This window comes from Stenella coeruleoalba (genome assembly GCF_951394435.1).
Source record: "Stenella coeruleoalba genome assembly, chromosome: 5".
NCBI classification, from domain to species: Eukaryota; Metazoa; Chordata; class Mammalia; order Artiodactyla; family Delphinidae; genus Stenella; species Stenella coeruleoalba.
Window position 1 is genome coordinate 88,702,001 of NC_137150.1, and position 26,274 is coordinate 88,728,274.

General features: G+C 38.1%; 1 protein-coding gene and 1 pseudogene across 4 annotated transcripts in view; one reads left to right on the forward strand and one right to left on the reverse strand.

The window, feature by feature from the left end:
• Window positions 1-304: 304 nt before the first annotated feature.
• The window catches only part of MORC1 (MORC family CW-type zinc finger 1), a 351,409-nt gene continuing 325,439 nt past the window's right edge, over window positions 305-26,274 (forward strand). For 2 of the 3 annotated variants that reach the window (XM_079922604.1, XM_079922607.1), the window contains exon 1: window positions 326-399. The gene's annotated coding sequence lies outside the window, so the exon portion shown is untranslated. Of the gene's footprint in view, window positions 400-26,274 lie in introns of all 3 variants that reach the window. The other variant, XM_079922605.1, reaches the window with a different exon arrangement.
• Window positions 2,458-2,679, reverse strand: LOC307186814 (small nuclear ribonucleoprotein G-like; annotated as a pseudogene). The gene has a single exon. The product of its transcript is annotated as a small nuclear ribonucleoprotein G-like (transcript).

Consider the following 26,274-nt stretch of genomic DNA (forward strand, 5'->3'; position numbering starts at 1 on the left):
TTCACTATAAATCTGCCTCTGCCTACAAGTCTAGCCTCCTTTTTCTCTACCTCAAGACCTTTCTCCGTACAATTTCTGCCCAGACTCTCCCAAGTCCAAGCATCCCAGCAGAGCCAGCTTTCTGTGCAAATGATCCTTCAAAAGATCCCTGGCTGGGCGGGGTTTGCACCTGAGATGTGTCTGTGGGCGGAGCCCCAGGCGAGAATGAGCCGTAGTCCTCCCCGCTTTACGTCCGGAGTGGGGCGCATCACCTCTCCGGAACCTGCACGGCTCCCGTTGCGGTTCCGGTCGGAATTACTGGGCGGCGCACGCCGACTTGGCTGCGCAGGTAGTGAGAGTGCTCGGGTCTTGCGGAAGCGTATGGACTTCGCGACGGTCCCGCGGTGACAAAAGAAGTGGGTAAGATCCGGTGACAGCAGCCTTTTGCCGCCGCCCCTCGGGAAACTTCTCCAGCCCTTCCAATCACTTTCCTCACCCTCCTCTGAAAATTTTCTAACATTTCTTGCGAGACACATCTACTGGTGACCAATGCCCTCAGTTTTTGTCTGAGAAATTATTTCTTCACTTTTGAAGGAAAATTTTGCCAAACATAAAATTCTAAGTTTTTTTTTTCCTTTAGGTACTTTAAATATCGCTTCACTCTTTTCTTGCTTGCATGTTTCCCGACGAGAAGCCATAAATTTCCCCTTTCTCCTTCAGACCTTCATTAGAAAAACATTAAAGCACACTGAAGGGACTTTCCTGGTGGTGCGGTGGTTAAGAATCTGCCTGCCAAAGCAGGGGACACGGGTTTGAGCCCTGGTCCGGGAAGATCCCACGTGCTGTGGAGCAACTAAGCCTGTGCACCACAACTACTGAGCCTTCGCTCTAGAGCCCATTCTCTGAAACAAAGAGAAGCTACCACAATGAGAATCCCGCGCACCACAACGAAGGGTAGCCCCTCCGCAACTAGAGAAAGCCCGCGCAGCAACAAAGGCCCAACACAGCCAAAAATAAATAAATAAATTTATAAAAAACAAAACAGGGCTTCCCTGGTGGCGCAGTGGTTGAGAGTCCGCCTGCCGATGCAGGGGACACGGGTTCGTGACCCGGTCTAGTAAGATCCCACATGCCGCGGAGCGGCTGGGCCCGTGAGCCATGGCCGCTGAGCCTGCGCGTCCGGAGCCTGTGCTCCGCAACAGGAGAGGCCACAACAGTGAGAGGCCCGCGTACCGCAAAACAAACAAACAAACAAAAAACAAAACACACTGAAGAACTGAAAAAAGCAATACAATGAATACTTATATTCCCTCTACCTAAATTTAGTGTGTTATATTTTTCTAAAGTTGATATATATTACAGTATATATAATATTTTTACTAAATTATTTAAAAGTTGTAGAGATCAAAACCAGAGTTTTTCAAAATTTCACATTTGTTCAAAATGTTTCTAAACAAAATCCAGTCAATGTTTACACATTATATTTGGTTATTAAAACTTTTTCAGGATCAATTCCCCCATTACTTTCTTCATTACTTTTTTTTTTGGCCCTGCCTTGTGGCTTGTGGGATCTTAGTTCCCCTATCAGGGATTGAAACTGTGCCCTGGGCAGTGAAAGAAGGGAAACCTAACCACTGGACCACCAGGGAATTCCCAGTTACAATTTTTTTTTGAAGAGTCTAAACCAGTTGTTTTGCAGAAGGTCCTACTTTTTTTAAAAAAAATTATTTATTTTTGGCTGTGTTCGGTCTTCGTTGCTGCACACAGGCTTTCTCTAGTTGTGGGGAGCAGGGACTACTCTTCGTTGTAGTGCGAGGGCTTCTCATTGTGGTGGCTTCTCGTTGCAGAGCATGGGCTCTAGGGTGCTTGGGCTTCAGTAGTTGTGGTGCACGGGCTCAGTAGTTGTGGCTCACGGGCTCTAGAGCACAGGCTCAGTAGTTGTGGTGCATGGGCTTAGTTGCTCCATGGCATGTGGGATCTTCCCGGACCAGGGCTTGAACCCATGTCCCCTGCACTGGCAGGTGGATTCTTAACCACTGTGCCACCAGGGAAGCCCCCTCCTTTTTTTTTTTAAAGTATAGTTGATTTATAGTATTTCAGGTATACAGCAAAGTGATTCAGTTATAGGTATACATATACATACATATACTTTTTCAGATTCTTTTCCCCTGTACATTTTTACAAGATATTAAATATAGTTCCCTGTGCTATACAGTAGGTCCTTGTTGTTTATGTATTTTATATATAGTAGTGTGTAATTGTTAATCCCAAATTCCCAATTTATCCCTCCCCCCCTTCCCCTTTGGCAACGATAAGTTTGTTTTCTTTTTTTTTGTTTGTTTGTTTTTGACTATTACAAAAGTTTATTTAGCAAAAGAGTTCAGTAAGAAAATGTACATGACTCAGAATTTATCATAATAAAATGTGGAGAGGGGACACATAGAAGCAGTTGATTTCTCTGGTGAACACAGCCATTGTTTATACTTGTTCCAAGGCTTCTAACATGATGATACTATTTCCTCGTATTACCACCATTCCAGTATTGTTCTGTTGCTCACTAGTTGCCATCTCCACACATTCATCTATCACAAGATTCATAAAGGGATTGAATCCCTACAGTATTCCTTGGACATGTCTGCCACCATTTAATTTTTATGATAACTTCTTGTCCATAAATTTCTTCAACTCGGGAGGGTGAGCTTTGCTTATGATGTCTACTCAGCAAGCTCAAATATGCCTCCAAACAGAATTTGAGTCATCCCTCATGCTCCAGCAGTAGCCATGTTTGTTTTCTATGTCTGTGAGTCTATTTCTGTTTCGTAAATAAGTTCATTTGTGTCATTTTTTTAGATGCCACATATAAGTGATATGATATTTGTCTTTGTCTAATATACTTCATTTAGTATGATAATCTCTAGGTCCATCCATGTTCCTGCAAATAGCATTATTTCTTTCTTTTTTATGGTTGAGTAGTATTCCAGTGTGTGTGTGTGTGTGTGTATGTGTGTGTGTGTGTGTGTGTGTGTGTGTATTATATATATATAATATATATGCCACATTTTCTTTATCTGTTACTCTGTCGGTGGACATTTAGGTTGCTTCCACATCTTGGCTATTGTAAATAGTGCTGCTATGAACACTGGGGTGTGTGTATCTTTTCCAACTAGAGTTTTTGTCTTTTCTGGATATATGCCCAGGAGTAGGTTTGTTGGATCACATGGCAACTCTATTTTTAGTTTTGTAAGGAACCTCCATACTGTTCTCCATAGTGGTTGTAGCCATTTACATTCCCAGCAACAGTGTAGGAGGGTTCCCTTTTCTCCATACCCTCTGCAGCATTTATTATTTGTAAACTTTTTTTTTTCCATGCCATGCAGCTTGTGGGATCTTAGTTCCCTGAGTAGGGATTGAACCCTCGCCCCGGTAATGAAATCGCTGAGTCCTAACCACTGGATCACCAGGGAATTCCATATTTGTATACTTTTTGCTGATGGTCATTCTGACCAGTGTAAGTTGGTACCTCATTGTAGTTTTAATTTGTATCTCTCTAATAATTAGTGATGTTGAGCATCTTTTCATGTGCCTTTTGGCCATCTGTGTGTCTTCTTTGGAGAAGTGTCTGCTTAGGTCTTCTGCTCATTTTTTTGATTGGGTTGTTTGTTTTTCTGATATTGAGGTGTATGAACTGTTTGTATATTTTGGAAATTAATCTCTTGCCAGTCCTATCATTTGCAAATATTTTCTCCCATCCTGTAGCTTGTCCTTTAGTTTTGTTTATGGTTTCCTTTGTTGTGCAAAAGCTTTTAAGTTTAATTAGGTTCCCCCCCTCTTTTTTTTGCTTTTGTTTCCATTACTCTAAGAGATGGATCCAATGAAATGTTGCTGTGATTTATGTCAAAGAGTGTTCTACCTATGTTTTCTTCTAAGAGTTTTATAGTATCTGTTCTTACATTTAGGTCTTTAATCCATTTTGAGTTTATTTTTCTATATGGTGTTAGAAGATGTTTTAATTTTATTTGTTTACATGTAGCTGTCCAGCTTTTCCAGCACCACTTGTTCAGGAGGCTGTCTTTTCTCCATTGTATATTTTTGCCTCATTTGTCATAGATTAATTGACCATAAGTGTGTGGGTTTATTTCTGGGCTTCCTATCCTGTTCCATTGATCTATGTGTCTGCTTTTGTGCCAGTACCATACTGTTTTGATTACTATAGCATTGTAGTGTAGTCTGAAGTCAGGGATTCCTCCAGCTATGTTCTTCTTTCTCAGGTTGTTTTGTCTGTTCAGGGCCTTTTGTGTTTCCATACAAATTTCAAAATTTTTTGTTCTAGTTCTATGAAAAATGCCATTGGTAATTTGATAGGGAATGCATTGAATCTGTAGATTGCTTTGGGTAGTATGGTCATTTTAATGATATTGATTCTTTCAATACAAGAACATGGTATATCTTTCCATCTGTTTGTGTTGTCTTCAATTTCTTTCATCAGTGTCTTATAGTTTTTGGGGTACAGGTCTTTTACCTCCTTAGGTATGTTTATTCCTAGGTATTTTTATTCTTTTTGATGTGATGGTAAGTGGGATTGTTTCCTTAATTTCTCTTTCTGATAGTTCATTGTTAGTGTATAGAAATGCAATAGATTTCTGTATATTAATTTTGTATCCTGCAACTTTACCGAATTCATTGCTGAGCTCTAGTAGTTTTCTGGTAGTGTCTTTAGGATTTTCTATGTATAGCATCATGTCATCTGTAAAGAGTGACAGTTTTACTTCTTCTTTTCCAGTTCGAATTTCTTTTATTTCTTTTTCTTCTCTGATTGCCATGGTGAGGACTTCCAAAACTATGTTGAATAAAAGTGGTGAGAGGGCTTCCCTGGTGGCACAATGGTTGAGAGTCCGCCTGCCAATGCAGGGGACATGGGTTCGTGCCCCGGTCTGGGAGGATCCCACATGCCGCGGAGCGGCTGGGCCCGTGTCCGGAGCCTGTGCTCTGCAACGGGAGAGGCCACAACTGTGAGAGGCCTGCGTACAGCAAAAAAAAAAAAAAAAAAAAAGTGGTGAGAGTGGACATTCTTGTCTTGTTCCTCATCTTAGAGGAAATGCTTTCAGGTTTTCACTGCTGAGTATGATGTTAGCTGTGGGTTTGTCATATTTGGCCTTTATTATATTGAGGTATTTTCCTACTATGGGTCCTACATTCTGAGTGAGAAGATATTACTCCCTTTACCTTACTCTTTTTTTTTCTATTATAAAATGATTACATGCTCATTATATTCAAAAAAGAAATGTAGAAAGTAAAAACTGTATATCTGAACTTCCAAGAGACAATAAGTAATCATATATTAATGGAAGGGTCAGTTCATCAAGAAGATATAACAATTATATCTGTACCAAACACGAGCCCAGGAACGTATGACTCAAACAGAATTGAAAGAGTAAATAGACAGCTCCACAATATTTGGAAATTTCAATACCCCACTTTCCATAATATATAGATAACAGAAGTTCAGTAAGGAAATAGGAAACTTAAATAATACTATAAACCAGTTAGACCTAACAGATATCTGTAGAATACCCCAAAACAACAGAATACACATTCTTCTCTAGTATACCTGAAACATTTTCCAGGATAGACAATATATTAGGCCACAAAACAAGTCTCAGTAAGTTTTAAAAAATTGAAATCATGCAGCGTATTTTTTCTGACCAAAATGGAATGAAGAAATCAATAGAATCAATAATAGAAGGAAATGGAGCAGATACAAATGAAATCAATAATATAAGAAGAAATAACAGAAGGAAAGCTAGAAAACTCACATCTATGTGGAAATTAAACAATACAATTTAAAATAACCAATGGAGGGACTTCCCTGGTGGTCCAGTGGTAAAGCGTCTGCCTTACAATGCAGGGGACGCAGGTTCGATCCCTGGTCAGGGAACTAAGATCCCACAAGCCACAGGGAAACTAAGCCCACGTGCCACAACTACTGAGCTCATGTGCCTCAACTAGAGAGCCTGCATGGCACAAACTACAGAGCCCACACGCTCTGGAACCCATGTACCACAGCTACAGAGCCCACATGCCCTGGAGCCTCCACTCCACAGCTAGAGAGAGAAAACCCGCACACCACAGCTAGAGAGACACCCGCGCACCGCAATGAGAGAGAAGCCTGTGTGCCTCAATTAAAGATCCCGCAAGCCTCAACAAAGATCCTGCGTGCCACAACTAAGACCCGATGCAGCCAATAAATAAATAAATAATAAATAAATCTTAAAAAAAAAAAAATAACCAGTGGATCAAAGAATAAATCACAAGGGAAATTAGAAAATACTTAGAGATTAATGAGAATGAAAATGCAACATACGAAAACTCATGGATGTAGTGAAAGCAGTGCTCATGGGTAAATTTTTACAGTAAGTGTCTACATTTAAAAAGAAGAAAGATCTCAAATCAATAACCTAGCTGTATACCTTAACAAACCAGAAAAAGAACTAAACCTAAAGTTAGGAGATGGAGGAAATAATAAGGATTAGAACAGATATAAATGAAGTCAATAATAGAAAAACAATGGAATTAATGAAACCAGAAGTTCTTTGAAAATATCAAGAAAATTGAGAAACCTTTAGCTAGATTAAAAAACAAAACAAAACAAACTCAAATACTAAAATTGGAAATGAAAGGTAGGCATTGTCAATTTTACATAAATAAAAAGGATAATTAAGAAAATATTGTGAATAACTGTATACCAAGAAATCGTATAAGTTGGATGAAATGGAAAAATTCATAGAAACCCATAAACTACCAAAACCGACTCAAGAAAAACAGAATAAATCAATAACAAGGAGACTGAATCAGTAATCAAAACCTCCCAACAAAGAAAAGCTCAGGACCAGATGGCTTCACTGCTGAATTCTATCCAACATTTAAAGAAGAATTAATACCAGTCTTTCTCAAACTCTTTCTAACTTGTTCTAGGAGGCAAGCATTACCCTCATACCAGAACCAAAGACACTATAAGAAAATGATAGACCAATGTACCTTGTGAATATAGATACAAAATTCTGAACAAAAATACTAAAAAGAAGCTGAATTCAATGACATATTAAAAGAATTATACACTATTACCAAGTGGGATTTATCCCTGTGACACAAGGGTGGTTCAACATGAAAATCAGTGTAATATACCCATTAATAGAAAGAAGGAAGAAACCACATAATTGTTTCAGAAGAAACATTTAAGAAAATCTAGCACCATTTCATGATGAAAACATTGAATAATCGAGGAGTAGAAGGGAACTTCCTCAACATGATAAAGGTCATATATGTAAAGCCCACAACTAACATCGTTCTCAGTGGTGAAAAGCTGAAAGTTTTTCCCCTAAAGTCAGGAACAAGAATACACATTTTTACCACTTCTTTTCAACATGGTACTAGAGGTTCTAGCCGGAGAGGTTAGGCAAGAAAAAAAGAAAAACATAATCTTACTTCAAAAGGCAGAAATAAAGTTATGTCTATACACACATGACATGATGTTACATATAGAAAACTCTAAATCATCCATCAAAAAACTATTAGAGCTAATTATAGGATTTCCCTGGTGGTCCAGTGGTTAAGACTCCACACTTCCACGGTAGGGGCACGGGTTCGATCCCTGGTTGGGGAACTAAGATCCCACAGGCTGTGTGGTGCGGCCAAAAAAACCGAAACCAAACCCCCCCCACAAAACTATTAGAGCTAATTATATTTGCAGAATATAAAAATCAACACAAAAATCAGTTGTATTTCTTTATACTAGCAGTGATGATCTGAAAAGGAAATTAAGAAAATGATTCCATTTACAATAGCATCAAAAATAGCATAAAATACTAAAGAATAACCTTAACTAAGAAGGTACAAGACTTGTACACAGAAAACTATAAAACATTGCTGAAAGAAATTACTTTTCCCCCTTAGTTAATTAGTGTGGTAAAAATAAAACTGATCAGTTTCAAATGTAGAAACACACTTGTGTTTTTTATACTGCTAACTTATCGTGATTCATTTTATGATTATATTTTATATGTTTTATTTGAAAAATTTTGCACCGAAGAAAAGTTGAAAGAATAGAAATAATTTGCTATTTGTTAACATTTTGGCCATATTTGATAAACCTCTTTTTCTATTTGTTGTTGATTGGTTACCCTGCTAGATAAGCAGACACAAGAGTAAGCAGACACATTCTTGGTCCCTAAATACCTCAGCATGCATCTTCTAAGAATAAGGACATTCTTCTATGTAATCACAATATCATTATAAAACCTAAGAAATATACAGCCATTCCATAATAGCATTTAATGTCTAGTTCATATTCAAATATGCTTAATTGTCCCCAAAATATGTTTTGTAGTTTTCTTTGAAAAATCCAGGATTCAATAAAGTCTTAGGCATTCTATTTGACTGTAATATCTTTTTAGTTCCTTTTAACGAAAAAAGATTTTTTTTTAATATTGACCTTTTGAAGAGAAAAGGTCAGTTTTCTTGTACAATATACCACATTCTAGTTGTTTGTCTCCTTATAGTGTTCTTTGATTAATTTTCTATATTTCCTGTAAATTAGAAATTAAGACTGGAAGCTTGATTAGATTGAGATAAAATGTTTTTGGCAAGAATACTTCATGCATGAGATTGAGGATTTTATATTCCATTGTGTGAGAAGATACACAATTCAGGTTGTCTCATCATTACATTAAAAATGTTATCACTTTATTAAAGTGATGACCACCAGATTTCTCCAAGGTCTAGATGCAGATTTCACTTTGGAATTTGTAACTACTCTTTAAGGTGATACTTTGACATTGTGTGACTATCTCGTGTCTTCCCAACAAATCTTCACCTAATGAATTTTAGCAACCAGTGGTCATCCATGTCTGAATCAATTATTACACTGAAGGTTGCAAAATCTTATCAGTCTTTATTCAATTTTTAGCTGACATTCTACTGTAAAGAAGAACTTTCCTTTTCCTCTTTCCTTTTTGAGTACCATTATGGCCTCATGGATTAAAAATGTTTAAAAAATTTATTTATTTTTTAATTAAAAAGTGTTTTCATATTTAACTTTTGATTATGTGCTGTAACCAATTAATATTATCATAATGTGTTAAAAAACACTTGGATTCGATTAGCTCATATTTTATTTAAACTTGTTGCATTACATGAGTGATTAGCTTGATCATATTTTTTACATACCAACCTACCTGGCTTTATAATATAGATTATACTGGTTTCATTAACAGAGTTTGGAAATGTTATCTCCTTTCTGTTTTTTGGAAGAAGTTGTATAATCGCGGAATTATTTAGTACTTGAAAGGTTGTGGTATTCACATGTAAAAACATCTAGGCAGAATTTGTATTGAGGGAAGTAGGTGATCATTTCAATTTCTTACATCATTATTGGTTTATTCAAGTTTTCTATTTATTTATTTGTTTGTTTGTTCGTTTGCAATATGCGAGCCTTTCACTGCTGTGGCCTCTCCCATTTCAGAGCACAGGTTCCGGACGCTCAGGCTCAGCGGCCATGGCTCACGGGCCCAGCTGCTCCGTGGCATGTGGGATCTTCCCAGACCGGGGCACGAACTCGTGTCCCCTGCATTGGTAGGTGGACTCTCAACCACTGCGCAACCAGGGAAGCCCCCTATTTATTTTTATGCTAGTTATTTCATCTTATGTTTTTGCAGAACTTTGTTTCTTGCAGGTTTTCAAAGTTATCACCATATTTTTTTGTCTGCTCTGTCAGTAGTTAATGTCTCTTTTAGATTGTATATTTTGTTTATTTGATTTTTCTCTTGTTTTCTTTTTCAGTCTTGGTAGAGATTTATTCATGTTATTAATCTTTCCAAAGACCAGTGCCCTGGTAGGGTTCTTCGGGAAGCAGACTCTGAGACAGAGGTTAGGGTACAGGATATTGGGGAGCACCTTAGGACCAACACCAATAGAAGGAAAGGGAAGAAAGTGGAATTGGGGAGAGGGAGAAATCAGAAAGTGATGCAAGCAGGAATCAAAGGCTTGACTAACCTCTAGGGGAAGTTCTGGAGCTAAAATGTCAGGGTTGGCCCACCTTAAATTAAATGTTTCTGCCTTATACCCTAGCCAAATCAGTCACTGGTTATGGGCTGCACAAGGAAGGTATGACCTTGGGAAAGGGCATTTGTCTACAGCTAAGGTGCTCTTCCAGGGGCTGACAGCTGGAGACTGTCTCCTGACAACACTCTCTTTCACCGAAGGGGAATCTGGGCAACTCACACCCAAGTCCACTATAGCTGATTTCTGGTTTTGATCACTCTCTGACTTGCTGTTTTATTTTCTATTTCCTTAATTTCTGTTATTATCTTTATTTTTTTCCTTCCTGTATGGTTCTTTGAATCTATTCAATGGTTCTTTTTGTAGCTTGAGTTGTAATTTTCCTTGAGTTAAATTATTCGCTCATTTATATTCAGTCCTTCTGTTTTCTGATCAATATTATTATTATTATATTTTTATAACCTGGGCATGCACAAACTCCATTCCTTTGTCTGCTGGGCCAACATCATCTCTTTTACCAGGAATTGAACCTGGCCATGGTAGTGAAAGTGCCAAGTCCTAACCATTGGACTGCCAGGGAATTCCCTGATCAATATTTTTAAAGCTAGAATTTTCCTCATAACAATTGCTTTCTCTATTTCTTTTTTTTTTAAATTAATTAATTAATTATTTTTTACTTATGGCTGCGTTGGGTCTTCGTTTCTGTGCGAGGGCTTTCTCTAGTTGCGGCAAGCGGGGGCCACTCTTCATCGCGGTGCGCGGGCCTCTCACTATCGCGGCCTCTCTTGTTGTGGAGCAAGGCTCCAGATGCGCAGGCTCAGTAACTGTGGCTCACAGGCCTAGTTGGTCCGTGGCATGTGGGATCTTCCCAGACCAGGGCTCGAACCCGTGTTCCCTGCACTGGCAGGCAGATTCTCAACCACTGTGCCACCAGGGAAGCCCCCGCTTTCTCTATTTCTGAGGAGTTCTCAGTCATTATTTCTTTTTTTTCAGTCATTATTTCTTCAAAACATTTTCTGCTCTGTATTTTTTCCCTCTTCCAGGTCTCTTATTAAATATTGTTAAATTTCTTCCTTAATAGCTCTTTCTTTCTTTCTTTCATAATTTTATCTTGGGTTTGTGTCTGGAAGATCAGGGTTGGTATGGCATCTGCCAGATGGAAGGACTCTAGAACAAGGAGTTCCTAGATTCTTCCTTCTCTTCTGTCTGCGCAGAGTAAATTTATGCTACCATGAAAGGCAGTAGCTCTGCTCCTCAGCAAGCTAGCAGGATTCCCACCACCTCTAGGATCACCTCAGGATCAAAGTGGGAGAAAAGCCGGCCCAAGTCATTGTTACTTTTGTCCCAGCCACAGTCTCTAAACTACTTTGCTCTTCTTTTCCATTAATATTTATATCTAATCCTCCAACGAAACAAATGGCTTCTAGTTATTGCACTCTCTCCAAATGCTTCTATTTCATACCTATGTTTTTAACCTAGCTATCTATAATTTGTCCTCTGCTCTGAGGGGATGAAAGAAGGGTAGAGAAGGGACAGTCTATGGTCCCAAGTAAGCACTTATTTTCATCTTTTACACATTTATTGCTTACAGTTAGAACTCTACAGGTATGAGTGTAATCTGCAATATATTTTGTAGGGCTAAGGTGAGCCTAACTTGAACTCAGGCTATTGATGGGTAATGACACAGTTTCCAATCATCAGTCTATTTTAGAGGGAACCCAAACCAGCAGGGAGACTAGACCAGAAAGATCAAATGTCACTTGGAAGCCTTCCCAGTAGGGTGCTTTGTTGTGCTCTCAGGGCAAAGTAGACTTGGGGCAAAGTGATACGAGGTCTGTCTTCTAAAAGCATCATGAATGAATTGTCTGCTAGTGTAAAAACTTCTTGCCTGGAAACTAGCACAGGATTAAAAAACATATAATCAGTCTTTGTGAAATAACTAAGAAGGAGTCTAATTCAGTAACCCAAAGAAAACCAACTCTGGCTGTATGTTATTTATTTTCTACTATTTCAGTCTGTCATTCTTTCTTTTTCTTTTTTTTTTTTTTTTCGGTACGTGGGCCTCTCACTGTTGTGGCTTCTCCCGTTGCAGAGCAAGGCTCCGGACGCACAGGCTCGGCGGCCATGGCTCACGGGCCTAGCCGCTCTGCGGCATGTGGGATCTTCCCAGACCTGGGCAAGAACCCGTGTCCCCTGCATCGGCAGGCGGACTCTCAACCACTGCGCCACCAGGGAAGCCCTGTCATTCTTTCTTCATTAAAAGTTCTATTAGGACTTCCCTGGTGGCGCAGTGGTTAAGAATCCGCCTACCAATGCAGGGGACACGGGTTCGATCCCTGGTCCGGGAAGATCCCACATGCCACGGAGCAACTAAGCCCGTGTGCCACAACTACTGAGCCTGCGCTTTACAGCCCGTGAGCCACACTACTGAGCCCTCGTGCCACAACTACTGAAGCCCGCGTGCCTAGAGTCCATGCTCTGCAACAAGACAAGCCACAGCAATGAGAAGCCCGTGCACCACAACAGAGTAGCCCCCGCTCGCCGCAACTAGAGAACACCTGTGCACAGCGATGAAGACCAAACGCAGCCAAAAATAAACAAATAAATTTATTAAAAAAAAAAGTTCTATTCATTCTATTTTTTCTTATTTTACTGCACAAAGACCCTATCTTTCTTGACCTCAAAATCAGTGTATATAGCTAGAAACTTCTCTTGATTTGTATTTACAATTTCAGGTTTGCCTCTAGGTACTAGAGAAAGAGGGGTGTACTTTCAGACCATGTAATCTAATATGAAGCAATAGAAGAGATCATTTGAATTAATCTTTGTGACCTAAAAAACAGTATAATAGTGATTAGGACTCCATAGTGAAGGTGGTTGCCTGAGTGACACAACTCCATCCGAAAAGAACCTTTTTAAGGGCCTGAAAAGCCACTAAAATAAAGTAATTGCAATTAGTCTTATATTTGTTCATTCAGTGTGTGTTAATGATCCTTCAAGGAACCAGATCCTTTTCGTCTCTGATGGGTTAAACTGATTTGAAACACTGCCCATGCTGACATTGTGGTTGGGGATATGACAAATGAAAGACAACATTACAGATGGGACACATGAGGGAGAGTACCTGACTCAAGTAGGAAGGGACAGAGTAAATGGGTCTGTTCAAACTTAATCCTGGAAACCAGGGTAAAAAGAATAAGAATGGCTTATATCTATTAGTGGACTCTATGTGCCGCTGCTGTTAGGAGCTAACTGAACCCTGGTGAAAAAAAATAGTTGTGGTCCCTGCCCTTATATAGCTCAGAGTATGGTAGGGAAGATGGGTATTATACGATGTATGAATGGGACCTCCCTGGTGGCGCAGTGGTTAAGAATCTGCCTGCCAATGCAGGGGACACAGGTTCGAGCCCTGGTCTGGGAAGATCCCACATGCCACAGAGCAACTAAGCCCGTGTGCCACAATTACTGAGCCTGTGCTCTAGAGCCCACGAGCTACAACTAAAGAAAGCCCGTTCGCAGCAACAAAGATCCAACGCAACCAATAAATAAATAAATAAACCTACAAAGTATGAATGGAAATCCAACTTTTATAGAAAGAGAGAAGGGCCAAAAAGAGTCAGTACTAGAAGGGACCTTCTATCATTATGTGGTTTTAAATAAATCACATCTAGTCCCAAAGAAGGAAAAGGAGTCATTCAGAAAACTGAGACTCAAGGAGGCCAATAATTTGCCTACAGAAATAGAACTAATACTTTTAGAATCCAGAATTCGAATCAAGTTGACCTGACTCCAAAATCATAACTGCTATTTAACGACTCAGTAGTTCCCCAGAGTAAACTTCTCAAGGGCAGGGGCTGTATTTATATCACCCTATCTTAAATCTAACACATAGTTGGCACTTAACGAATTATTATTAAATAAATGCATTTGAAATATTGAGCTTTTATAGGAAAAAGAGTAGAATGTTAAAGGCATTATAACAGTCGTGTTTCAGAAGGAGGGAGAGACTTGCTTTCAAATCTTTGACAAACATACTAGACAATTTGGGTTAGAAAGGAAATAAATAAATGAGAGTATTGGTGAAAGAGGATTAGAAATAAATATTAGCATCATTAGGGTTATGTTTGGAGAGAAAGTATTATATAAAATAACAGAAAACAGAGAAGATCAAAATAAAATTAAAGATGAGAAATTTTTGTAATGAACTGCTTTTTTTGAATATTGATCTCTTATTGAAATATAGTTGATGTACAATATTATATAAATTACAGGTGTACAATATAGTGATTCACAATTATTAAGGGTTATACTACATTTATAGTTATTATAAATATTTGCTATATTACTTGTGTTGTACAATATATCCTTGTAGCTTATTTATACATAATAGTTTGTACCTCTTACTCCCCTGTCCCTATATTGCCCCTCCCCCCTTTCTTCTCCTCACCGATTACTACTAACTTATTCTCTATATTTGTGAGTCTGCTTCTTTTTTGTTATATTCACTAGTTTGTGGTATTTTTTAGGTTCCACATGTAAGTGATATCGTACAGTATTTGTCTTTCTCTGTCTGATGTATTTCACTTAGCATAATACCCTCCAAATCCATCCGTGTTGCTTCAAATGGCAAAATCCCATGAGTCTTTTTTAATGATAAATTCCTAGAAATGGAATTGCTAAGGAAAAGTAGAGATATTAATAATTGAAAATGTATTGCCAAATTGCCCTCCATAGAGTAGAAATGTATACTTCTACTCATCTCACAATGTATAAAAATGCCTGTTTCTTTACACTCTCACCAACTGAGTGTAAAATCAAATTTTAAACATTGCCAATCTAATAACTGAAAATGGCATATCTGTATAGAATTTTTTCCTTTAAAATAAACTTTATTTTTTATTACAATTTTAGATCTATAGAAAAAAATTGTGAAGATAGAGTTTCCATATATCCCATGCCCAATTTCCCTTATTATTAATTAATATCTTACATTAATATGGTATATTTATTACAATTAATGAAGCAGTGTTGGTACCTTATTATTAACTAAATTCCATACTTTATTCAGATATCCTTAGTTTTTGCTAAAGTCCTTTTTCTGTTCCTGGATTCCATCTAGGATACCACTTCACATTTAATTGTCATATCTCAGACTTCTCTTGGCTCTGACAGTTTTTCAGACTTTCCTTATTTTTGATGATCTTGACAGTTTTGAGGAATACTGGTCAGGTGTTTTGTTTAAAATGTCCCTCTATTTGAATTTGTCTGATTTTTTTTCTCATGACTAGACTGGGGTTGAAGACCCTTTGGGGAGGAAAAGCACAGAGGTAAATTGCTATTCTCATCATATCATATCAAGAGTACATACTATCAACACCATATTACTATTGAGGTTGACCTTGGTCACCTGATTGAACTAATGTTTGTAAGATCTCTCCACCGTAAGTTTAGGTTTCCCCTCACCCCTTTCTAAACTGTACTCTTTGAGAGAAGTCACTATGTATAGCCCATCCTTAAGGAATGGGGAATTGTGCTCCACCTCCTTGAGGAAGGAGTATGAAAATACATTATTTGGAATTTTCTGCATGGGAGATTATCTGTATAGTTTTAATTTGTTGATTAATATTGAGATTGAGCATTTTTTCATAAATTAAAGAGTCATTTTTATTTCAACTTAAACTATTTGTTCAAATTTGTTGTCCATTTTTTCCAACGGGTTATTTGGGCTTTTTGTTTTGTTTGCCTTTTTGTTTTTTATGTAGTTCAGTTTATCAATTTTTTTTTCTGAATGATTTCTGGATTTTGTGTCATACTTAGAAAAATTTTCCTCATTCCTAGATTTTTTATATATGCACACACAAGTAGACAATTTTTTTTGATTTATTCTGGTTACTTTTAGAGTTTCATTTTAAATATTTAAGTCTTTTATCCACTTGGAATTATATATGGTATAAGGTGTGAGCTATGGACTCACCTTTTCCACTAGGAATTGAAATGCTACCTTTATTGTATCCTAAATACATCTGTGTATTTGAGTCTATATTTGGGCTTTCTATTTTGTTCTATTGATTTGTATGAATATTCTTAGGTTAGCATTTTTAAATGTAGATTCATAATTAATTTTAATATTGTAGGGGAGGAAAAAATTTTCCCTCTACCTTTCTGAGTTCTTGGCTGAGACTCCAATAATAAAAGATAGATTAAAAAGATAAAAACAAACAAATTTATTAACTTATATACCTCATGTATACATAGGAGCTATCCACAAACAGATGAGTAACTCAAATAAGTGGCTTAGAATTTAGGCTTAAATATCATCTTAATAGGGAAGAGGGAGGGGAGATGTAGGCCTCTGAGGGGAGAGTAAGTGATTTTTAGGAAAGGTGAATGGGCCCTTGGAAGAATAGATGGGAGGTATGATAGTTTATGACAGAGTTAGGTGTCGGCTTCTAGTCTCCTCTCCTGTGATGAGTCAGTCTTCCCTGATTGATGAAATTCCTGGGGAGGGCATTTATGACAATTGAGCTCCTTTCGTCTTTAGGCAGATATTAGGAGTTCAGAGAAAGCCGCTGCCTGCATTTATTGTTTTTCAACAACAATGAAAAAGCTCAAAATAATCAGTATACCAAAGCAGTGTATTTTGGGGTGGCATATTCTGCTACCCTTATTTATTTACTTATTTTAATTAATTTTTAAAAAACATTTATTTTTGGCTGCATTGGGTCTTCGTTGTTGCGCGCGGGCTTTCTCTAGTTGCAAAGAGCAGGGGCTACTCTTTGTTGAGGTGCGCAGGCTTCTCATTGCAGTGGCTTCTCTTGTTGTGGAGCACGGGATCTAGGCACGTGGGCTCAGTAGTTGTGGCTCACGGGCTCTAGAGCACAGGCTCGGTAGTTGTGACGCACGGGCTTTGTTGCTCCACAGCACGTGGGATCTTCCCAGACCAGGGCTCGAACCCGTGTCTCTTGCATTGGCAGGCGGATTCTTAACCACTGCGCCACCACGGAAGCCCTGCTACCTTTATTTTTTAAATATTTTTCTGAGCTATCATTTAGTTTATTTTTATATATAAACTTTAAAATTGTTTAACTCCCAGAAGAAAAAAGTTTCTTAGAGTTTTATTGGAACAACATCAAATTTATAAATTGAAAGAGATTTGACTTTTTAAAATAATTTATTTTATTGAAGTATAGTTGATTTACAATGTGTTAATTTCTGCTGTACAGCAGAGTGATTCAGTTATACATATATATATATATATATACACACACGTATTCTTTTTCATATTCTTTTCTATTATGATTTATCACAGGATATTGAATATAGTTCCCTGTGCTATACAGTAGGACCTTGTTGTTTATCCATTCTATATATAATAGTTTGCATCTGTTAATCCCAAACTCTCAATCCATCCCTCCCTATCCCCCGACACCTCCTTGGCAACCACAAGTTTGTTCAAAAGAGATTTGACATTTTTAGGTCTTAGAGTTATACCTTTCCATTTTTTCAAATCTTCATTTATGACTTTCGGTAGTATTCTATTAATTTATTCATATACATTGTTCCCATTTTCAGTGGAGTTTATTTTTCTGTGTTTTATAGGTATGTACGTCAATAAATATGCACACATATACATAATTATTGTTTTTTCTTTCATTATATCTTATAACTATTTATATTTTGAATAAAATCTATTTGAAAATAAATAGTGGTTGGGGCTTCCCTGGTGGCGCAGTGGTTGAGAGTCCACCTGCCAATGCAGGGGATACGGGTTCGTGCCCCGGTGCGGGAGGATCCCACATGCCGCGGAGCAGCTGGGCCCGTGAGCCATGGCTGCTGAGCCTGCGCGTCCGGAGCCTGTGCTCCGCAACGGGAGAGGCCACAGCGGTGAGAGGCCCGTGTACCGCAAAAAAAAAAAAAAAATAGTGGTTAATAGATTTGTAATAAAAATTATTTTTTTCATGGAAAATTTGTAGCAACTAAAATTATAAAAATTATAAACATAATTATAAACATAATATATCAACATAATATATCAACATAATATATCAAAATTATAATTATAAAAATTATAAACAATATATCGATTGATAAATATATTGATTAGGATACATGGAGTAAGATAATAAAATAAGTCAGAAAATAAATGATATGAATTTTAAAAAATGGTGATGCAGGTAAACATGAAGTATACTGTAACATGTAGTGATTTGTTTTCCTTTTCCAACATTCATTTTGTCACTTCTCAGGCACACTATTATAGCCACCATTTCCACTTGCCCTTAGAATTGAGTGGATGTAGTCTTTGATGTAAATATAGTTTCTCTTCAGGGAATGCTAATAAAATGGCTTTGGATATTCATTGATAGGAATTCATGGGTGTGGCAAGGGAGAATAATAATAATAATTATTATTAATAAAAATAGCATTAATAAAATAATTTTTATTAGCAGAGCTCATCTTTTTCAATTAAAAAAATTTGGCTGGAAAACAAAGAAGAAAATCCTCAGATCTGCTCCCTTTAATGCACATCCGCCCTAATCCAATATCCAGATTCCTAAAGTTTTGTCATTCCTTATCCCCACCATACCCCCTTGCTGTCACCACCAGATCCCCCTTCGATGCTTTTCCATTGTTTTTAGCCAATGGGAACTCCCTTACAAGGTGCTTTTGGGTCTTCCTCTTCCTATATCTTCTGTATCTCACATCCTCTCTAGCCTTCAGCTAATCTGACTTTCTTTTCATTCCTTTATACTTACCAACCTTCTCACCTCCAGTGGCTGAATACTCTTCCTGAACTGAACTTCTGCCTAGTGTTTTTTAACAATGGCTACTATTTATTTCTAATCATATCTTTCTAGTAATCTGCCAGACATGTTCCACAATTGTAGCCTTTTAAAAATTATTATTATTTTTTTATTTACTTATTTTTTATTAAGTAGTTTTTTTTTTTCTTTTTCTGGCTGCGTTGGATCTTTGCTGCTACGCGCGGGCTTCCTCTAGTTGTGGCGAGCAGGGGCTACTCTTGGTTGCTGTGTACGGGCTTCTCATTGCTGTGGCTTCTCTTTGTTGCACAGCACGGGCTCTAGGTGCATGGGCTTCAGTAGTTGTGGCTCCTGGGCTCTAGAGCTCAGGCTCAGTAGTTGTGGCGCACAGGCTTAGTTGCTCCACGGCATGTGGGATCTTCCTGGACCAGGGCTTGAACCCATGTACCCTGAATTGGCAGGCAGATTCTTAACCACTGCACCACCAGGGAAGACCCTGAATTTCTGCCTAGTTAAAAGCTGCTTCTAGTTCAAATCTTAAATCAGTCATTACTTTCTCAGAGATAGGGCCACAGTCTACCGCTTTTCTTAATTAATTCATTCTTCATATCCTCCTACCTCCTCCAAGAGGGTCAAGAGGGCTGAGATAGATTGTTCTTAATTAGCCATAAGTAGTCAAGAAAGAGTATTTGATTAAATTATTAATCAGTTTAGTGGCTACATAGTTTAGGCATAAAGTAAGTAACCAACATGGTCAGGACTTTAGCAACATTCAGCTTTAGAGAGAAATTCTTCCAGGAAGAGTTTGTTTAGTTATTCTAAACTCGGTACTCTACTAGGATCTAGAATGCACAGATTACAAATTAATTTACAATATTATGTTAATTTCATGTGTACAGCATAGTGATTTTGATATTTTTATACATTACAAAATGACCACAGTCTAGTTACCATTTGTCACCATACAAGGTTATTGCAATATTATTGACTGTATTCCCTATGCTGTACATTATCAAGTGTACTAGTTTTTATGTGCTACTGTAATTAATTACTGCAAATTTAGCAGCTTAGAACAAATTATCTTATAGTTCTAGAGTTCAAGAGTCTTAAAAATCAAGGTGTCAGCAGGGCTGCATTCCTTCTTGAGGCTCTCAGGGAGTTATCTGTTTCCTAGCCTTTTTAAGCTTTTAGACACTGTCTGCATTTCTCAGCTTATGGCCCCTTTCTCTCATTACTCCAGCCTCTGCTTCCATTGTCATGTCTCCGTTTTTGACTCTGACCCACCTCTTTTTCTCATATAAGGACCATGTGATTACATTGGGCCCACTAGGATAATCCAGGATAACTTCCCTATCTTAGAATCCTCAACTTAATCACTTTTGCTAAATCCCTTTTGCCATGTAAGGTAACATATTCACTGGTTCCAGGGAATAGGGTATCTTTGGGAGTGCATTATTTGATTTTTCACAGCAAGATAAAATCCTTGTCTTCAAACAGCTCACACGAGAGCCACAGGTGCTATGAGAATTCACAGAAGGTACCTAACTGTACATTTCCTTTCAGGGTAAGAAAGGATATATCCCAGAGGGGAGGTCCAAACCAAGTAGTATTTTGGATGGAAAGAGAAATGGAAGATATTTTGATACAGGGAAATGTGCACACAAAGCATAAAAAAGTGAGAGAAATGTGATTCATTTTAGTAACTCTAATAAGACTAAAACCTGGTGTATAGTTGTAGTGGAAGAGCCAAGAATATCATAAGTTTTGTTCAGTGGGCCAATTTTTAAATTATCTCTGGGACCTCAGCTTCTGATAATCTCATGAAGTGTATAAAACCCTCTTGTCAGAAAAATGCAAATACACACTGTTGTATAAAATTTCAGCTCCTAAATAACTTATATGCATTCCTGGTTATGACACTAAGCTACTGGTCCTGAAGGTTAGGTGATTACAGGGAAGTGAACTGATTTGACTTGCATCACTGGGAAAGACTAGAAGAGGATAAAAGAAAATCAATTAGGAGGAATCAATTATTGGGTCAGGAATGTAAGAGAGAAATAATTTAGGACTGAAACTAAAGAAATGGTAGAGGGGATAAAAATGTGACAAACTCAGGAGAACTTTGGAAGGTAGAAAGAATCACTGGACTTTTTTTTTTTTACACCTTTATTGGGGTATAATTGCTTTACAATGGTGTGTTAGTTTCTGCTTTATAACAAAGTGAATCAGTTATACATATACATATGTTCCCATATCTCTTCCCTCTTGCATCTCCCTCCCTCCCACGCTCCCTATCCCACCCCAGTAGGTGGTCACAAAGCACCAAGTTGATCTCCCTGTGCTATGCGGCTGCTTCCCACTAGCTAGCTATTTTACATTTGGTAGTGTATATGTCCATGCCACTCTCTCACCTTGTCACAGCTTACCCTTCCCCCTCCCCATATCCTCAAGTCCATTCTCTAGTAGGTCTGTGTCTTTATTCCTGTCTTACCCCTAGGTTCTTCATGACATTTTTTTTTTCTTAGATTCCATATATATGTGTTAGCATACGGTATTTGTCTTTCTCTTTCTGACTTATTTCACTCTGTATGACAGACTCTAGGTCCATCCACCTCACTACAAATAACTCAATTTCGTTTCTTTTTATGGCTGAGTAATATTCCATTGTATGTGCCACATCTTCTTTATGCATTCATCCGATGATGGACACTTAGGTTGTTTCCATCTCCGGGCTATTGTAAATAGAGCTGCAATGAACATTTTGGTACATGACTCTTTTTGAATTATGGTTTTCTCAGGGTATATGCCCAGTAGTGGGATTGCTGGGTCATATGGTAGTTCTATTTGTAGTTTTTTAAGGAAACTCCATACTGTTTTCCACAGTGGCTGTATCAATTTATATTCTCACCAGCAGTGCAAGAGTGTTCCCTTTTCTCCACACCCTCTCCAGCATTTATTGTTTCTAGATTTTTTGATGATGGCCATTCTGACCAGTGTGAGATGATATCTCATTGTAGTTTTGATTTGCATTTCTCTAATGATTAATGATGTTGAGCATTCTTTCATGTGTTTGTTGGCAATCTGTATATCTTCTTTGGAGAAATGTCTATTTAGGTCTTCTGCCCATTTTTGGATTGTGTTGTTTGTTTTTTTGTTATTGAGCTGCATGAGCTGCTTGTAAATTTTGGAGATTAATCCTTTGTCAGTTGCTTCATTTGCAAATATTTTCTCCCATTCTGAGGGTTGTCTTTTGGTCTTGTTTATGGTTTCTTTTGCTGTGCAAAAGCTTTGAAGTTTCATTAGTTCCCATTTGCTTATATATATATTTTTATATCCATTTCTCTAGGAGGTGGGTCAAAAAGGATCTTGATGTGATTTATGTCATAGAGTGTTCTGCCTGTGTTTTCCTCTAAGAGTTTGATAGTTTCTGGCCTTACATTTAGGTCTTTAATCCATTTTGAGCTTATTTTTGTGTATGGTGTTAGGGAGTGTTCTAATCTCATACTTTTACATGTACCTGTCCAGTTTTCCCAGCACCACTTATTGAAGAGGCTGTCCTTTCTCCACTGTACATTCCTGCCTCCTTTATCAAAGATAAAGTGACCATATGTGTGTGGGTTTATCTTTGGGCTTTCTATCCTGTTCCATTGATCTATATTTCTGTTTTTGAGAATCACTGGACTTTTGAAGTATTGAGTGTGTAGTTGAGAGCTGAGATGCCTCATTCTAGGCTTCCTGGCTTAAGTGATGTGAGTCATTGGTGTTACAACCTAAGAGACAGGAAATAGAGGCAGGCAATTAGATTTGGTGATAAAGGCACTGAATTCAAATTCAGATCTATTTTAGGTAATTTGGAACTCAGGAGAAAAGTTTTTGTTGGAGACACAAGCAGGTACTGGTAGTTGGCACCTGTGGAATGAAGGAGGTTGCTTAAAATGCATAGAGAGAAGATTTTGTCTTGAGAAAATAGTCCTAAAGATCCCTGTATTTTTATAAACAGGTGAGCGAAGGAGACTGAAAATGGGTGGGTCAGAGATAAGATGAGAACTTGGCATTATGATCAATTGGGAATAGGATTGTCTTAATCAGTTTGGGCTGCTATAACAAAGTATCAGAGACTGGGTAGCTTAGGAACAAACAGAAATTTATTTCTCACAGTTCTGGATGCTGGAAGTCTGAGATCAGGGTGCCAGCATGGTCAGATTCTGGTGAGGACCCTCTTCCAAGTTGCAGACAACTGACTTCTTCTTGTATTCTCACATGGTGGAAAGAAAACTAGCAAGCTCTCTGGCCTCTTCTTAGGAAAGCACTAGTCATTCATGAGGCCTCCACCCTCATAACCTAATTACTTCCAAAGGCCCCACCTCCAAATACCATTACAGTGGGGATTAGATTTCAACATATAAATGTGAGGGGGGGACACAAATAATCAGTCCATAATAGTTGATGAAGATGTAGGGAAGGGCATCATCACTAGCATGGTATGATATGAGAGGCCCAGTGAAGAATAAGAGAAAAATTCTTTCCTTTATTACATTTACCTCCTTCCCCACCCACCACTCTCAGGTGTTGCTGCAACTGTTTTCTTTATTTTCCTGACCACCTTCAAGAAAGAGGCCTATGTAAAATGGTCTCTCTGACTACCCTTCTTTGGCAAACTCACGTTTTATTTGCCCCATAAGCCTCTAAGGTTAGTGAAAAGCCCCCAGTCAATACAGATGAGCAAGAGAAGGAATTGTTACGAGCAGCTAAGAGCATCCCCTGGTTTAGAAACTTTGACTAAATAAACTCCAGGTATGTTGACCATAATCTGGTTCCTACAAAGGCTGCATCTTTGTCCTCACAATGCTCCTCTCCATCATGTCTCCATTGTGAAGAGACCAGAGGATAAAAGGAGTGATCTGTTTAAGATCTACTGGACTTCAGGATCCACCCAAAGTGATTGCTACTTTGAGAGCTGGTATATAGAAGAGTTTTTTTCAAAGAAAATGATGCAGAGTGCTTGCTTCCTTCCCATGCCAGTTAAAGTAGATGTAACTCTTGGGTTTATATGCTCTGAAGTAAAAATAAGCCAGCAGTGCTTCAAAATGGAATTTTCTTGCACTAAGGGTCAAGAGAGGGTCACAAGGGAGCAAATAGAAGCTTCCTTCTGTGTTGCTTCATTTCTTTTTCCCCTAGAAGATAGATGCTAACTTAGAAGCTGTCCCTTTCAAAGTGACACATACCCTCATGATTATGAAGCTGAATTTCCAGAAGTAGAGAAATTTGTTAAAAGAGAAAAAAATCTAAAAATCCATATTTACACATTCTTTGGCATCATCTGAGCCAGCAATGTTTAAGCTATTTCTCACTGGTCAAGAAATGGATCTTTCTATTATTTTTTATTTATTTGCTTTTTTCTTGTGGTACAGTTGATTTATAATATTTTATTAGTTTCAAGTGTACAATATAGTAATTCAATATTTTTATAGATTATACTCCAATTAAAGTTATTATAAAATAATGGCTATATTTCCCTGTACTATGCAATATATCCTTGTTGCATATTTATTTATTTATTTATTTATTTTTTGCGGTACGCGGGCCTCTCACCTCTGTGGCCTCTCCCGTTGCGGAGCACAGGCTCCGGACGCGCAGGCTCAGCGGCCATGGCACACGGGCCCAGCCGCTCCGCGGCACGTGGGATCCTCCAGGACCGGGGCACGAACCCGCTTCCCCTGCATCGGCAGGCGGACTCTCAACCACTGTGACACCAGGAAAGCCCCATATTTATTTTATACATAACAGTTTGTGTCTCTAAATCCCATACCCCTACCTTGCCCCTCCCCATTTCCCTCTCCCAACTGGTAACCACTGTTTTATTCTCTATGTCTATGAGTCTGTTTCTGTTTTGTTATGTACATTTGTTTGTTTTATTTTTTAGATTCCACATATAAGTGATAACAGAGTATTCTCTGACTTATTTCACTAAGCATAATACTCTCTCAGTCCATCTACATTGTTGCAAATGGCAGAACTTCATTCTTTTTTATGGCTGAATAGTATTCTTGTGTGTATGTATATGTAAATATACAACATATAGATATAACATCTTCTTTATTTATTTATTTGTCGATGGACACTTAGATTTCTTCCATAGCTTGGCAGTTGTAAATGAACATTGGGGTACGCGTATCTCTTCAAAATAGTGTTTTCGTTTTCTTCAGATATATACCCAATTGTGGAATTGCTAGATCATATGGTAGTTCTATTTTTAGTTTTTTGAGGAGCCCCTGTACTGCACCAACTTACATTCCCACCACAGTGTATAAAAGATCTCTTTTCTCCACATCCTCGCCAACATTTGTTATCTGTAGACTTTTTGATGATAGCCATTTTGACAGGTGTGAGGTGATATGTCATTGTGTCTTTTTTAATAAATTAAAAAAAATTATTTATTTATGTATTTATCTTTGGGTGCATTGGGTCTTCGTTGCTGCATGCAGGCTTTCTCTAGTTGCAGCGAGTAGTTGCAACTAGTTGGGGCTACTCTTCGTTGTGGTGTGCGGGCTTCTCATTGCGGTGGCTTCTCTTGTTGCAGAGTGTGGGCTCTAGGTGCATGGGCTTCAGTAGTTGTGACACATGGGCTCAGTAGTTGTGGCTTGCAGGCTCTAGAGTGCAGCCTCAGTAGTTGTGGCACACAGGCTTTGTTGCTCTGCAGCATGTGGGATCTTCCTGGACCAGGGCTCGAACCCGTGTTCTCTGCATTGGCAGGCAGATTCTTAACCGCTGCATCACCAGGGAAGCCCCTGTCATTGTGGTTTTGATTTGCATTTCTCTGATGATTAGTAATGTTGAGCATTTTTTCATGTGTCTGTTGGCCATCTGTATACCTTCTTGGAAGAATGTCTATTCAGGTCTGCTGCCTGAAATGGGCCTTTTAAAATCAGGCAGCTATACTTTATTTAGATGGATTTCATGTATGACTCTGAAGAGAATCTCTGCTACTTACCAGTTTGAAAAAATCTAACCTAAATAAAATAAAATAAAATAAAATGCATTTACAAATATTTGGCTTTATTTTATTTATTTTTAAAATTTTTGGCTGCACCCCACAGCATGCAGGACCTTAGTTCCCTGACCAGGGATCAAACCTGCATTGGAAGGTGGCGTCTTAACCACTGGACCACTGGGGAAGTCCCTGGCTTTATTTTAATTAAATGTAAAGTGTAGAAGTGAAACACCTAATTTTGTTCAAGGCATGAAATTTCAATTTCATACAAATAAATATAATATATATCTTTTTAATCTAAAGCAAGAATGGGATTAAAAAAATAAAATTTCTGTTCAACACAGGTGATCACAACTAATAAACTGCACATCCTTAGCTGAAGAAATAGTGACATGTAGATGAACCATCAGATCTTCTCTTTCTTGCTTAACAAACAGAGAAACAAATTGATAACATTGGTGTGGGTGAATTTCTCATGGGAAAATACCT